Here is a 15,846-nt window from a genome sequence, read left to right as displayed (position 1 = left end):
CAGAGGGAGGTGGTGGGCAGGTAAGGAGAAAAGGTGAGAAAGGGAAATGGGTATTGGGAAAAATGAAGGAGAAGTGAGGGACGAGGAGAGGGGGTGGGGGTGCGTGGTTACTATTACCGGAAGTTTGAGAAATCAATGTTCATGCCATCAGGTGGGATGGAACCTGGTCCTACCCAAGAAGTTGAGAAGATCCTTCTTGGAGAATGGATAAGGCAAACTGACAATGGCCCTCACCCTTTTGTCAGATAGCAGGTGGCAGGCCCCATTTATGATGTGGCCAAATTAATGCACTTTGGGTTGACAAAGCTGCAATTTTTCTCTTGACACTTCGTTGCCCTTGTCGGCCAGGGCATTCAAAAGGACTACAGAGGCTGCACGATCCAGGGAAGATAGAAGCAGATCATCCACATATTGAAGCAGCGTCAATTCATATGGAAAATCTATGTCTGCCAAGTCCTTCTGGAGAGCTTGAGGAAGGGCCTATGGGCTTTCAGTAGATCCCTGTGGGAGGTGGGTCTAGGTTTATTGTTTCCCTTGCTAGGTGGAAACAAATATTGGGAATCCAGGTGAATTGGGATTGGGAAAAACTCCTCACGTAAGTCACAACTGTATAGTGTTCATGGGAACACAACTGAGGATTGTAGTGGGGTTTGGGACGATGGGGTAGGTTGGTATTGCAGATTAATTTAACAGCTTGAATAAAATGCCAGGTGCCCTTTCCCAGCTTCTGCACTGACTATATAGGGATATTACAAGGACTCACTGCTGGAATGACAATTCCCCCTTTGCAGGAATGCTTCCAATACAGGGTTAATGCCTTTATCTGCCTCTGGGTTCAATGGATATTGAGGGTTGTGTGGAAGGGGTTTTGCCAAATCTAATTGTAATTTAAAAGGTTCTGCAGACAGTACTCACCCCATGTCACTCACTCCTTTCACTCACAGTTCATCTGGTACTTGAACAGCAAACATTTGTTTGCCGCATCATCCCCTACCTGGGACAGACTTGGTACTTGATGTTCAGTGGAATGAAAAATTGGTTACTATACTTAAAATCAATTGCGTGGGGAAATACCGAAAGAGTTCCCCCTAATGGGGCATTGTTGAACTCCGATGGCTTACTCAGCCATTGCTGCTCTGCCGTCATCCCTGCCAGTGTTCTTTTCCAATCAGTTCTGGCCAACTCCTCTCTCATGCCTCTATAATTCCCTTCACTTCACTGTAATACTGATACATCTGACTTTACCTTCTCCTTCTCAAATTTCAGGGTACATTTGATCATACTATGATTACTTCCTGTAAGGGTACTTTTGCCTTAAGCTCTCGAATCAATTCCGGTTCATTGGAACAGCTGATCCTCTAGTGGGCTCAACCAGGAGCTGCTCTAAAAAGCCATCTGATAGGCACTCTAGAAAATCACCCCCCCCCTCAGAATCCAGCACCATCCTGATTTTTCCAATCTGCCTGCATATTGAAATCGCCCATGATTGCTGTAACCTTGCCTTTTTGGCATGTATTTTCTATCTCTTGTTGCAACTTGTAGACCATATCCTTACCTTTGTTTGGGGGTCTGTATACAACTTCCATCATTGTTTTTTACCCTTGCAGTGATTCCACACCTTCCAATTCTACATTACCTCTTTCTAACGATTTGATTCATTATCTAACAAGAGAGCAGCACCTCCCCCTCTGCCTTCCTGCCTGTCCTTTTGATACAAAGTGTATCCTTGGACATTAAGCTCCAAGCTATAACCTTCTTTCAGTCATGCCTACAGTATCATATATGCTAATCTGCACCCTTTTTGATTTTGTCTGCCTTTCACATTGCAACTCATCCTGTTGACTGCAATTTTGCCCTATCAACAGCCTCTCCTCACTACACATTGCCTCTGTTTGTAAACCAGGTACCTCATCTTCAGCATTATCATCCCACCCTCCATACGATACTTCTCCCAAGTGGTGTGCTAGCAGTTTAAATATTGCGGCAAGGCTGCCCGCCACTGATTAAGCCCATTTTGCAGATTTTCAAGGTCTTGAGAAAGGCAGTGATGTGAACCATTGAATTGCTGACAAGATTTGGCAAAAGAACCCTTACGGGAAGTAATCATAATATGATCAAATATACCCTGAAATTTGAGAAGGAGAAGGTAAAGTCAGATGTATCAGTATTACAGTGGAGTAAAGAGAATTATAGAGGCATGAGAGAGGAGTTGGCCAGAACTGATTGGAAAAGAACTCTGGCAGGGATGACAGCAGAGCAGCAATGGCTGGAATTTCTGGAAGCAATTTGGAAGGCACAGGATACACGTTTGTACATCCCAAAGAGGAAAAACAATTCTAAAGGAAAGATGACACAGCTGTGGCTAATGAGAGAAATCAAAGCCAACATAAAAACCAAAGAGAGGGCATATAATAGAGCAATACTGGTGGGATGTGAGAGGATTGGGAAGCTTTTAAAAACCAACAGAAGGCAACTAAAAACATCATTAAGAAGATAAAGATGGAATGCAAAAGTAAGCTAGCCAGTAATATTAAAGAATATACCATGTTTCTTCAGATACATAGTGTAGAAAGGAGGCAAGAGTGGTTAGCAGACCACTGGAAAACCATGCTAGAGAGATAGGAATGGGGGACAGGGAAATTTGCATCAGTCTTCACTGTGGAAGACACCAGCAATGTGGTAGAAGTTCCAGGTGTCAGGGGTCATGAACTGTGTGAAGTTACCATTACTAGAGATTAGGTTCTAGGGAAACTGAGAGGTCTGAAGCTAGATAAGCCACCTGGGCCAGATGGTGTACACTCCAGAGTTCTGAAGGAGGTGGCTGAAGTGATTGTGGAGGCATTAGTAATGATCTTTCAAAAATCACTAGATTCTGGAATGGTTCTAGAAGTCTGGAAAATTGCAAATGTCACTCCACTCTTGAAGAAGGAACAGAGACAAAAGAAAGGAAACTATAGGCCAGTTAGTTACCAAAGTGGTTGGGAAGATGTTGGTGATGATTGTTAAGGATGAGGTCTCAGGGTACTTGGAGGCACATGATAAAATAGGCATAGCCATCATGGGAAATCATAGCCTTCAAGGGAAATCCTTGCCTGACAAATCTGCTGTAATTCTTTGAAGCAGCATAGATAAAGGAAAATCAGTTGATGTTATGTACTTGGATTTTCAGTAGGCCTTTGAAAGGTGCCACACAAGGCTGCTTAACAAGCTATGAGCCTGTGGTATTACAGAAAAGATCCAAGCATGGAAAAAGCAGTGGCTGATTGGCAGGAGGCAAAGTGTGAGAATAAAGGGAGCCATTTCTGGTTGGTTGCCGGTGACTAGTGGTGTTCCACCGGGGTCTCTGTTGGGACCGATTCTTTTTATGTTATATGTCAATGATTTGCCTGATGAAATTGATGGCTTTGTTGCAAAGTTTGCAAATAATATGAAGATAGGTGGAAGGGTAGGTAGTTTTAGGGAAGTAGAGAGGCTACAGAAGGACTTAGACAGATTAGAGAATGGGCAAAGAAATGGCAGATGGAAAACAGTGTTGGGAAGTGTACGGTCATGCAGTTTGGTAGAAGAAATGAAAGGGCTGATTATTTTCCAAATGCAGAGAAAATAAAAATAAACTGAGGTGCAAGGGAACTTAGTCCTTGTGGTAAGGAAGGCAATTGCAATGTTAGCATTCATTTCATGAGGACTAGAATATAAAAGCAAGGATGTAATATTGAGACTTTATAAAGCACTGGTGAGACCTCACTTGGAGTATTGTGAGCAGTTTTTGGGTCTTGATTCATTCAAATTCAGAAAAATCAGGGGTAACCTCATTGAAACCTATTGAATGGTGAAAGGCCTTGATAGAGTGAATGTGGAGAGGATGTTTCCAATAATGGGAGAGTCTCAGACCGGAGGACACAGCCTCAGAATAGAGGAGTGTCTTTTTAGAAGGGAGATGAGGAAGAATTTCTTTAGCCAGAGAGTGGTGATTCTGTGGAATTCTTTGGCACAGGCAGCTGTGGAGGCCAAGTCTAAATGTATATTTAAGGCAGAGCTTGATAGATTCTTGATTGGTCAGGGCTGGAAGAGATACGGGGAGAAAGCAGGAGATTGGGGCTGTGAGGAAAATTGGATCAGCCATGACAAAATGGCGGAGCAGACTTGATTCACCAAATGGCCTAATTCTGCACCTATAATTTATGGTCTTATGAAGTAAGGTTGGCTAGCTCCCACACCATTAAGAAGTTGGAACAACTTTGGTCTGCAATTTTTAAAGTAAGATTTAGCTTCTTATGTACATGTTTTTGTGCATTAACATAGAACATTACAGCTCAGTACAGGTCAATCAGCCCACAATATTGTGCCGAACTTTAAACCTAGTCTAAGGTTAATCTATATTGTGCCGAACTTTAAACCTAGTCTAAAATTAATCTATATTGTGCCAAACTTTAAACCTAGTCTAAGATTAATCTATATTGTGCCGAACTTTAATCCTAGTCTAAAATTAATCTATATTGTGTCGAACTTTAAACCTAGTCTAAGATTAATCTATATTGTGCCAAACTTTAATCCGAGTCTAAGATAAATCTATATTGTGTCAAACTTTAAACCTAGTCTAAGATTAATCTATATTGTGCCGAACTTTAATCCGAGTCTAAAATTAATCTATATTGTGCCAAACTTTAAACCTAGTCTAAGATTAATCTATATTGTGCCGAACTTTAATCCGAGTCTAAAATTAATCTATATTGTGCCAAATTTTAATCCGAGTCTAAGATAAATCTATATTGTGCCAAACTTTAAACCCAGTCTAAGATTAATCTATATTGTGCCGAATTTTAATCCTAGTCTAAAATTAATCTATATTGTGTCAAACTTTAAACCTAGTCTAAGATTAATCTATATTGTGCCGAACTTTAATCCGAGTCTAAAATTAATCTATATTGTGCCAAACTTTAAACCTAGTCTAAGATTAATCTATATTGTGCCGAACTTTAATCCGAGTCTAAAATTAATCTATATTGTGTCAAACTTTAAACCTAGTCTAAGATTAATCTATATTGTGCCAAACTTTAATCCGAGTCTAAGATAAATCTATATTGTGCCAAACTTTAAACCCAGTCTAAGATTAATCTATATTGTGCCGAATTTTAATCCTAGTCTAAAATTAATCTATATTGTGCCAAACTTTAAACCTAGTCTAAGATTAATCTATATTGTGCCGAACTTTAAACCTAGTCTAAGATTAACCTATATTGTGTCGAACTTTAAACCTAGTCTAAGATTAATCTAACCCTTCCCTCCTACATACCTCTCCAGTTTTCTAGCATCCTTGTGCCTCTTGCCCATAGTTCCTTTCACAGTTACAGGGAAATATTGATCCACACAGGTTTCTCTCACAGTTCATTTAATGACTTTGGAATGCAGAGTTGTTTAACAACTGGATTTCTTCCAGTATAACAATGTGATGAGGTACTGTCTGGCAGATTATTTGAGTGAATCAAATGAAAACCTGATTATTTGCATCAGTTAGAACTAATTTTATTTGGCTCAGACTTCTGCTGCTGCAAACAAGTTTTGATTCCATGGTTCAACACTGCCAGGAATTGTAGGAGCAGCCGTGCTCTTTCCTGCCTGTTGAAGTAGAAGGAGATGGAAGTAAATGAACTAATGACCTGACTAATTAACAGGAGGATGACTGATTTATGCAATTTTCTTTGGAACACAGCCGAGGGCTTCAGGGTTGGAATGTCAGAAGATGCTGAGCCACCCTTTGGTTATTATATGGTGTATGCCCTAACAGTATGGCTTGGAGAAAACAACATGGGGATAGCACTAGAAGTTTATCATTTCTTCTAGCTTCAGAGACTACATTGTGCTTTACGTGCTGCTTTTGTTTTATCTTTCGACTGAGGGAACAGATGGTCCCCCCTGTAGGTGTCAGACAGACGTGACTCAGAGGTAGCAGTGGTAGTCAGAAAGTCAAGTCTCATTCTAGAAACTGGGGATAAAGTAACTAGACTGACATTTTAAAATGCTGCATTATGAGAGCCCTGCTGCCTAATTTTTACAAATAAGTATAGAAAAATCCCATGATATTGTGTAATAGAAAAGCACAGATGTTGTCCTGGGTTTCCTGAATTCCTTTACAGCTGCTGCTCGACCTACTGAGTCCACGCAGCAGACTATTGCTCCAGATTCCCACATCTGCAGCCTCTAGCGTCCTTAGTGGGCTTTATGGTCTATTTGCTCTGCTCTGATGCAATTGATGCTATATATTGGTGCATCATAATAACCTAGGAACCAATGTTTCAATCCTAAATTACTGTAGTACAATATGTATGGCTTTTTTTCTTTGCTGAGAATTTGTCTTTTAATTGCTCCCTAGATCATTAACAGCAATCATTTCCTGTGCTATCCTCCACAATAAATGCAGCATAGCTAGTCAAAGATACTATGGCTCCAGATCAAATTGAGGAACTCTGAAATTCCAGGAACAGTATCCTCTTGAGTATATTGCTACAGAGTCATTTTATTCTTGATCACAGAACCTTTTTTTTTGACAATCTGCTGTAACAGAATTCTGCTACTTTGTGGGACGTTCTTCAAGTGACAGAAAAGAATGTTGTGCACACTCAGCCTGTCAGGTCACATCTGTGGAGAGAGAAAAACAGAATTACCGTTTCACTTCAGTGACGTTCAACATGCTAGCAAATGCAATATTTTGCTTTTGAAAGTTTTTTTTTCACTATTTGTAACTGCAGCACTTTGAAGAGCAGGAATAGCAGTGTGCTTTGTTACCATAGAACAAAACTGAAGCTTCTTGAGGATTAAGGGACATTGTGCCTATGGACAAAAAAATCTAAAGTACATCAAGTAGAGAAAGGTGGTGAAGGACATTCTGCTGGGGAATATGAAGTAGTGTACTACAGATGTCATAGTTGGGGTGGGAATGAATATCTCAGCTCTTCTATGTGTTCATATACACTCAGTGCCCATTTTATTATGTAGAGGAATGGGACCCAGTGTGATGATCTGCTGCTGTAGCCCATCCACTTCAAAATTCAACTTATCATGCATTCAATGATGCTCTTCTGCCCCTCACTGTCTTGAGATGTGTTTCATTGAGTTACTGTCACCTTCCTGTCGGTGTGAACCAGTCTGGTCATTCTCTTCTAACCTCTCTCATTAACAAGGTGTTTTCACCCACAGAACTGCCACTCACTGGATGTTGTTTTTGTTTTTCACACCATTCTCTGCAAACTCTAGAGTCTGTGGTGTGTGAAAATCCCAAGAGATCAGCAGTTTCTGTGATACCCAAATCACCCTGTCCGGCACCAACAATCATTCCACAGTCAAAGTCACTTAAGTGATATTTCACTCCTACTCTAATGTTTGGTCTGAACAACAACTGAACCTCTTGACCATTTCTACATGCTTTTATGTGTTAAGTTGCAGCACCATGATTGGCTGATCAGAAATTTGCATTAATAAGCTGGTGTAACTAATAAAGTAGCCACTGGGTGTATATTATAGGACGTTGGGCAAAGAGCAGGAAATCGGGGTTAATTGACTATTGTCAAATAGCCAGTTGACATGATGAGCTGAATACACTGTATAATTGGGAATATAATGATGTTATGGCGGTGACTTAAGAGACAGAAACAGCAAGATGATGATTCTCATCAGTTTGGTTAATACCAAGATTTTTAATGAATTTTTAACAAGAACAAAGTATTTAGACAACTCTCAACAAATGTAGAATTAGTTCCTTAAAATCATGTTCAGTTAAAACATTATAATATGCATTATAAATAAATAAATAGACATTAGCCCTTCAACTTATTCTGTGATTCAATTAGATCATTTCTGCTCTTTATCTTAACTCTATTTATTTCTCTTGGCGTCATATTAAAGTTCTTAATTAGCAAAAACTATTAATTTCAGTTAATTGCCCTAACTTCAACATTATACCTGAAGACGATAAGACATGGGAACAGAATTAGGCCACTCAGTCCATCGAGTCTGCTCCGCCATTCCATCATGGCTGATTTATTATCCTTCTCAAGTCCATTTTCCTGCCTTCTCCCAGTTGTTGATGCCCTGACTAACCAAGAAGCTGTCAACCTCTGCTTTAAATGCACTCAATGACTTGGCCTCCACTGTCGTCTATGGCGATGAACTCCACAGATTCACTACACTCTGCACAACATTGTCTTGTGTGAATTTCTAGCTGATCATTGGTTTGGTGGATTGGAGGCACTTTGGTGAAAGGTATGATTTGTAATGGAAAGGAAAAAGAACAACTAAATAGTACTTAACAACAATTGCAAATTGTTATTTCCTGTCATTCATGGCTAGAGCCAAGATAGATCTTATTTCCGATTTTTTTCATAAAATTGGTTGGGTATTAGATTGCAAACTAAGGATTACTACCCATGCCACGTGCTAGTGAGGCTAGAAATAGGAAGATAATGCAGCTAAAAACGTGGCTAAGGAGTTGGTGCAGGAGGGAGGGCTTCATGTTTCTGGACAATTGGACCTTGTTCCAGGGAAGATGGGACCTGTTCTGAGGGGACGGGTTGCACCTGAACTGGAGGGGGACTAACATCCTTGCGGGAAGGTTTGCTAGTGCTGCTCCGGGGGGTTTAAACTAGATTTGCAGTGGGAAGGGAACCAGAGTGTTAGAGCAGATACTGAGGTGGAGGAGGATAAAGGTCATGTGAGAACTGCAAGTATAGTGCATGGTGTAAAGCCAGATCTAACATATAACGAGGCTTTGAGGAAAGAGAAACAGAATAAAGGGTGTAAAGGTAGTAAGGTAGAAGGGCTGAGGTGTGTGTACTTCAATGCAAGAAGCATCAGCAACAAAGGTGATGAACTGAGAGCTTGGATACATACATGGAATTATGATGTAGTGGCCATTACAGAGACTTGGCTGGCACCAGGGCAGGAATGGATTCTCAATATTCCTGGATTTCAGTGCTTTAAAAAGGATAGAGAGGGCGGAAAAAGGGGAGGAGGGGTGGCATTACTGGTCGGGGATACTATTACAGCTACAGAAAGGGTAGGTAATGTAGCAGGATCCTCTTTTGAGTCAGTATGGGTAGAAGTCAGGAACAGGAAGGGAGCAGTTACTCTACTGGGAGTATTCTGTAGGCCCCCTGGTAGCAACAGAGATACCAAGGAGCAGATTGGGAGGCAGATTTGGGAAAGGTGCAAAAATAACAGGATTGTTATTATGGGTGACTTTAACTTCCCTAATATTGATTGGCACCTGATTAGTTCCAATGGTTTAGACGGGACAGAGTTTGTTAAGTGTGTTCGGGACAGATTCTTGTCACAGTATGTTGACAGGCCGACCAGGGGGAATGCCATACTAGATCTAGTACTAGGTAACGAACCGAGTCAGGTCACAGATCTCTCCGTGGGTGAGCATCTGGGGGACAGTGACCACCGCTCCCTGGCCTTTAACATTATCATGGAAAAGAATAGAATCAGAGAGGACAAGAAAATTTCTAACTGGGGAAGGGCAAATTATGAGGCTATAAGGCTAGAACTTGTGGGTGTGAATTGGAATTGGGATGATGTTTTTGCAGGGAAATGTACTATGGACATGTGGTCGATGTTTAGGGATCTCTTGCAGGATGTTAGGGATAAATTTGTCGCGGTAAGGAAGTTAAAGAATGGTAGGGTGAAGGAACTGTGGATGACAAGTGAGGTGGAAAATCTAGTCAGGTGGAAGAAGGCAGCATACATGAGGCTTAGGAAGCAAGACTCAGATGGGTCTATTGAGGAATATAGGGTAGCAAGAAAGGAGCTTAAGAAGGGGCTGAGGAGAGCAAGAAGGGGGCATGAGAAGGCCTTGGCGAGTAGGGTGAAGGAGTGAAGATAGGACCGATTAGAGGTAAAGGAGGGAACATGTGTCTGGAGGCTGTGGAAGTGAGCAAGGTCCTCAATGAATAGTTCTCTTCGGTATTCACCAATGAGAGGGAATTTGATGACAGTAAGGACAATATGAGTGAGGTTGATGTTCTGGAGCATGTTCATATTAAGGAAGAGGAGGTGTTGGAGTTGTTAAAATACATTAGGACGGATAAGTCCCTGGGGCCTGAGGGAATATTCCCCAGGCTGCTCCACAAGGCGAGGGAAGAGATTGCTGAGCCTCTGGCTAGGATCTTTATGTCCTCGTTGTTCATGGGAATGGTACCGGAGGATTGGAGGGAGGCAAATGTTATCCCCTTGTTCAGAAAAGGTAGTAGGGATAGTCCGGGTAATTATAGACTAGTAAGCCTTACATCTGTGTTGGGAAAGCTGTTGGAAAAGATTCTTAGAGATAGCATTTGGAGAATCATGGTCTAATCAGGGGCAGTCAGCATGGCTTTGTGAAGGGCAGATCGTGTCTAACAAGCTTGATAGAGTTCTTTGAGGGGGTGACCAGGCATATAGATGAGGGTAGTGCAGTGGATATGATATACATGGATTTTAGTAAGGCATTTGACAATGTTCCACACAGTAAACTTATTCAGAAAGTCAGAAGGCATGGGATCCAGCGAACTTTGGCCAGGTGGATTCAGAATTGGCTTGCCTGCAGAAAGCAGAGGGTCATGGTGGAGGGAGTACATTCGGATTGGAGGGTTGTGACTTGTGATGTCCCACAAGGATCTGTTCTAGGACCTCTACTTTTCATGATTTTTGTTAACAACCTGGATGTGGTGGTAGAAGGGTGGGTTGGCAAATTTGCAGACAACACAAATGTTGGTGGTGTTGTGGATAGTGTAGAGGATTGTCGAAGATTGCAGAGAGACATTGATAGGATGCAGAAGTGGGCTGAGAAGTGGCAGATAGAGTTCAACCCCGAGAAGTGTGAGGTAGTACACTTTGGAAAGGCAAACTCCAAGGCAGAGTACAAAGTAAATGGCAGGATACCTGGTAGTGTGGAGGAGCAGAGGGACCTGGGGGTACCTATCCACAGATCCCTGAAAGTTGCCTCACAGGTAGATAGGGTAGTTAAGAAAGCTTATGGGGTGTTAGCTTTCATAAGTCGAGGGATAGAGTTTAAGAGTCGCGATGTAATGATGCAGCTCTATAAAACTCTGGTTAGGCCACACTTAGAGTACTGTGTCCAGTTCTGGTCGCCTCAATATAGGAAGGATGTGGAAACATTGGAAAGGGTACAGAGGAGACTTACCAGGATGCTGCCTGGTTTAGAGAGTATGGATTATGATCAGAGATTAAGGGAGCTAGGGCTTTACTCTCTGGAGAGAAGGAGGATGAGAGGAGAAATGATAGAGGTACATAAGATAATAAGAGGAATAGATAGAGTGGATCGCTAGCACTTCTTCCCCAGGGCACCACTGCTCAATACAAGAGGACATGGCTTTAAGGTAAGGGGTGGGAAGTTCAAGGGAGATACTAGAGGAAGGTTTTTTACTCAGAGAGTGGTTGGTGCATGGAATGCACTGCCTGAGTCAGTGGTGGAGGCAGATACACTAGTGAAATTTAAGAGACTACTAGACAGGTATATGGAGGAATTAAGATGGAGGGTTATATGGGAGGCAGGGTTTGAGGATCGGCTCAACATTGTGGGCTGAAGGGCCTGTATTGTTCTATGTTCTGTATCTACTGCTCAGAACTTTTCAAAGCTCTTTGTGGCTTGACAAAGCCTGAACAAATGATAAATGGTTGTGGTTCCTCTCTGCACCTTGTAGGACATCTGGCAGCAACCCTGTCTTTTCTTTAGCACTTGTCTGTTTTTTACGAGGCCGAGGTGCCAGCTCAGCGCTCAACCCAGCACGGATGGAAAGTGTGCAAGGGGCCGGCCTGATTTGAACTTGTGATCACTCGCCTTGAGGTTTGTGACGGATGCCACTACACCACCTGCTGGCTAAACAAGTGATAAATTAACACTTTTGTAATAGCACCATCAAACATAATGATGCATACTTAGTTCCATGTTTCCTGCGCCACAGTACACATAACTTAAACTCCTCAGCGAAGTTCAAAGTCATAATGCCTGTTTTATTTTATTATGTGCCACAACTGTCCTTGAATCTCCAAAATAGTGTACACGCATATGAATATCTGCAGAGCAAATAGCCTAGCTGCTCTCCGGGCACTCACCTTGCTTTCTCTACAGATGCACTGTGGACATATCATAATAACCACAACTAATATTTGCTGACGTTAGTAGCTCAGCGCTCCAACTATGTCTCTCTGATCACCTACAGGACATAAAACACTTCGGGTAGCAAGAAAGAGCCCCTCTCAATTTAGAGTGCTAATCATGTGCCTACCAGATCATTGTTAGTAGATTTTTTTCTGACTGTTCCTATATCCCTTAAGCTGCTGATGCTTTCTATTGTGCCTTCAAATTGTAAAGAGCTCTATGGGAAGGAATGACAGAAGCTTTAAGGCTTCTGCATTGGAGAACTATTCCTGCAGAACATCATTATCAGACATAAGGGCCCACAAAGAGTAGAATGATCAGGAGAAAAAGGGAGGAAAGATTAGATTATGAGGACACACAGTCCTCTTTTATTGTCATTTAGTAATGCCTACATTAAGAAATGATACAATGTTTTTCCAGAATGATAACACGAAAACACATGACAAACCAACTTAAAAACTAGCAAAAACCACATAATTATAACATATAGTTACAACAGTGTAAAACAATACCGTAATTTGATAAGAACAGACCAAGGCACGGTAAAGTCTCAAAGTCTCTGGAAAGTCCCATCATCTCACGCAAATGGTAAACCTCCAGCGCCGTCAACTTGCCGATGCAGCATTCTGGAAGCATCCGACCACAGTCCAACTCCGATTCCATCCGAAAACTCTGAGCCTCCGACCACCTCTCTGACACCGAGCACCGAGCACCATCTCTGCCGGGCGCTTCGACCCCGGCCCCAGCAGCAAGCAATAGGCAAAGCCGAGGATTTGGGGGCTTAGTCTCCGGAGATTCTCGATCGCACAGTAGCAGCGGCAGCAAAGCAGGCATTTCAGAAATTACTCCAGGTGTTCCTCCGTACTCTCATGGCTGTCTCCATCAAATCCGGATTGTGCACGGCCCCCCTAGTTACACATACGATATTTATTCGGAACGGCCGCGCATGCTGCGTCACAGCACCATCTTCTCCTCCCTCCTTGCTCACACTTTGAGGCCAAATACACCCTTTGTGTTCAGCTCCCATCTGAACCTGAATGAGGAATAAGATGATATCTCTTCAAAAGAGTATTGGTACACAAATCTACCACCTGCTGCAGCTCTGAATGTAACTGGAGAGTAGGGCTTTGAAAATCACTGCTACAGTGAATTTGACACCTAACTTTAATGCTCCTGGCTTCTTTTAAACTTGACGTGGAGATAGATGGAAATCCTGCATTTTGCTGTCTGTTACTTTTTCAGAGAGATCATTTAAGGCTGTCTATTAAGACCAAAATATAATTCTGTCTTTCCAAGACAAGACAGCAAGTGCAGGGAATAACTACCATTTATAGAAATGCAGGCATTCCAAAGATAGCATTGACTGGATGGACATTGCTTTGGGCACACAACTTGTCAGCTCTGCTCTGAACTGGAAGTGAAAGTGAATCCACTGTGTAATAGTCTAAGGTAACTGATCACCATCTGCTAACATGAGAGCAGACATGATGTCTTCATTCTGCAGGGACTGAATTTGAACCAGCACAGCAAACCGCCGGGTGGTTGCTGGATAAAGAGGCAATCAATTGATGGCATGACTGGTGATTCATTTGCACGCTCCCCGTCTATGAGGTTGGGAGCATAGAGTTGTGAGGTTCTGAACAGTGTGCATTAGATTAACAATACCCATGCAAAATCGCATTTAGCAATTTTCACAATTTCGTGCACTGCCCAGTCAAACATCACACTGTACTTGGACTGCACTTGTACAGATAACATCAGGATTAGACATCAGAAAGAATTCGCCTGGAAGATCCGGAAACTGAAATTTAACCCCCCAGGAAAATGATAATGAGGCCAGATTTCATTTTCTTTCAATGCGTTCACTTTTAATTTAAAGGAAATAAGTTGTGCTGTTTAATTATGTTTATCCTAAAGTCAGAAATCAATTATTTATAAAATAAAGGAACTAATTTCATTTCATTTGGTTCAAGAAGGCTCTGCAGCTAAAGAAAGGACCATTGAGGGTTTTCAAAGATGTACAGGAAATTCAGGTAGTGCACACAGAGTGGTTATCCACAATATGGCATATAATGCCAATACCTTTTTTCTAGCAGGCCTAAGTGCCTTGTTAGTGCTAATGAGGATTCCACTCTGATATTTAAAAATGATGTCCAGGTTGGCTGGTAATTTGCTGCATATTAAGAAGTCATTTATTGGTTTATTTTTCAAAATACTCCAAAGTCATTCTAGGCCAGTGATTGGTGCCACTGTTGTCATTCATGCTTGACAATCATTTGGAAATTTGATTCCGGTATATTCGTTAGGAAGATAGAACCAGAAGTTGGCATTTTAGCCCTTGTAATCTGTGAGCCATCTGTGCCATTCATCCTTAACATTTTGGTTAGCAGTAGTCTATAAATCTCAAATTTAAAATAAATAGTTATCTTAGTATAATCTATCTTAGAATAATTCAGAGGTGATTACAAATATTCCTTGTTCAAAAATATTCTCCACTCTTGAAAACCCAATTGCCCTATTTTTTGAACTATCTCACTTGTCCCAGTTTCTTTTGAGTAGAAGTAATTTCATTCTTCCCTACCACTTGCTCCTCATATTTCAAAAGGTTTGATCTAGTTACTCTCTGTATCTTTCAGGTTCCAGAGCATTCAATCCTGGTTTGAGCAACACACATAAAAGTTGCTGGTGAATGCAGAAGGCCAGGCAGCATCTCTAGGAAGAGGTATAGTCGACATTTCGGGCCGAGACCCTTCGCCAGGTCTCGGCCCGAAATGTCGACTGTACCTCTTCCTAGAGATGCTGCCTGGCCTGCTGCGTTCACCAGCATATTTGATGTGTGTTGCTTGAATTTCCAGCATCTGCAGAATTCCTCATGTTTACAATCCTGGTTTGCGTAATTTCACACTGTAAACTAATCATTGTAGTCCAGATATCAATCTAATGAATCTGTACTTTTTTTTCCCAAGACTAACATAACTTCCTTCCTTTCTTTATCTAGAACGAAGCAAATGTATGTTATTTTCTTATGCAATCAAGTAGTTGTGGATAGAAGATCAAGGAACCAGTAGCCAGGGAACATAAGTTAATATATAATTTATAAGTTATGTAAATTAGTACATAGGTTATCTAATAGCAGTAACTAGTGAATTTTTACTGATGCCTATACAACCACCCCCTTCTCAAACAAGAGGCAATTAACTGGTCATTCATCTCGATACTCTAGTGCGTTCCTGGCATCTGTACATTGGCTTCCTGCTTGCTTGTATAACACTGATCACAGCCCTTCAAACTAATTAACAGCATGGTAAATACTTGGAGATAGTTTTACAGGAAATGTCAGTGTAATGATATTGTCAAAGCTACCTGATTAGAGTTATATTATTCCTTAAATCTGTGATGTAATATTTAGAACTTCTGAATCCCTAGGTCCTCTATAATCACTGCCTGCTGTCTAATTAACAATGCACAAATTGCCTAAAGCCATCAATCAGTGTAATTTTTTGTTATTCCAAGTTATAAACTGTTCTCAACCTTTGTGTTTTAGTTTTTCTTAAGTTTTATTTTCACTCAGCATAGATTATTGATTTATATTATGCCTTTCTGTTGAACAGGAACTGGAACTACAGCTCGATGACCTTCAGATTGTACTAGAGAATGAGGAAGTGATAGATAGGAGCTATAGGGAGGTAGTCACC

At 41.4% G+C, this 15,846-nt stretch overlaps 1 protein-coding gene across 6 annotated transcripts in view; it reads left to right on the top strand.

The window, feature by feature from the left end:
• Positions 1-15,846, top strand: part of LOC134357983 (catenin delta-2-like) — a 1,288,623-nt gene that overhangs the window by 435,738 nt on the left and 837,039 nt on the right. The window lies entirely within an intron of this gene.

Source organism: Mobula hypostoma, chromosome 17, assembly GCF_963921235.1.
Source record: "Mobula hypostoma chromosome 17, sMobHyp1.1, whole genome shotgun sequence".
Classification (NCBI taxonomy): domain Eukaryota; kingdom Metazoa; phylum Chordata; class Chondrichthyes; order Myliobatiformes; family Myliobatidae; genus Mobula; species Mobula hypostoma.
The sequence above is the reverse complement of the archived record's forward strand: the minus strand, read 5'-3'. Positions and strand labels throughout refer to the sequence as shown.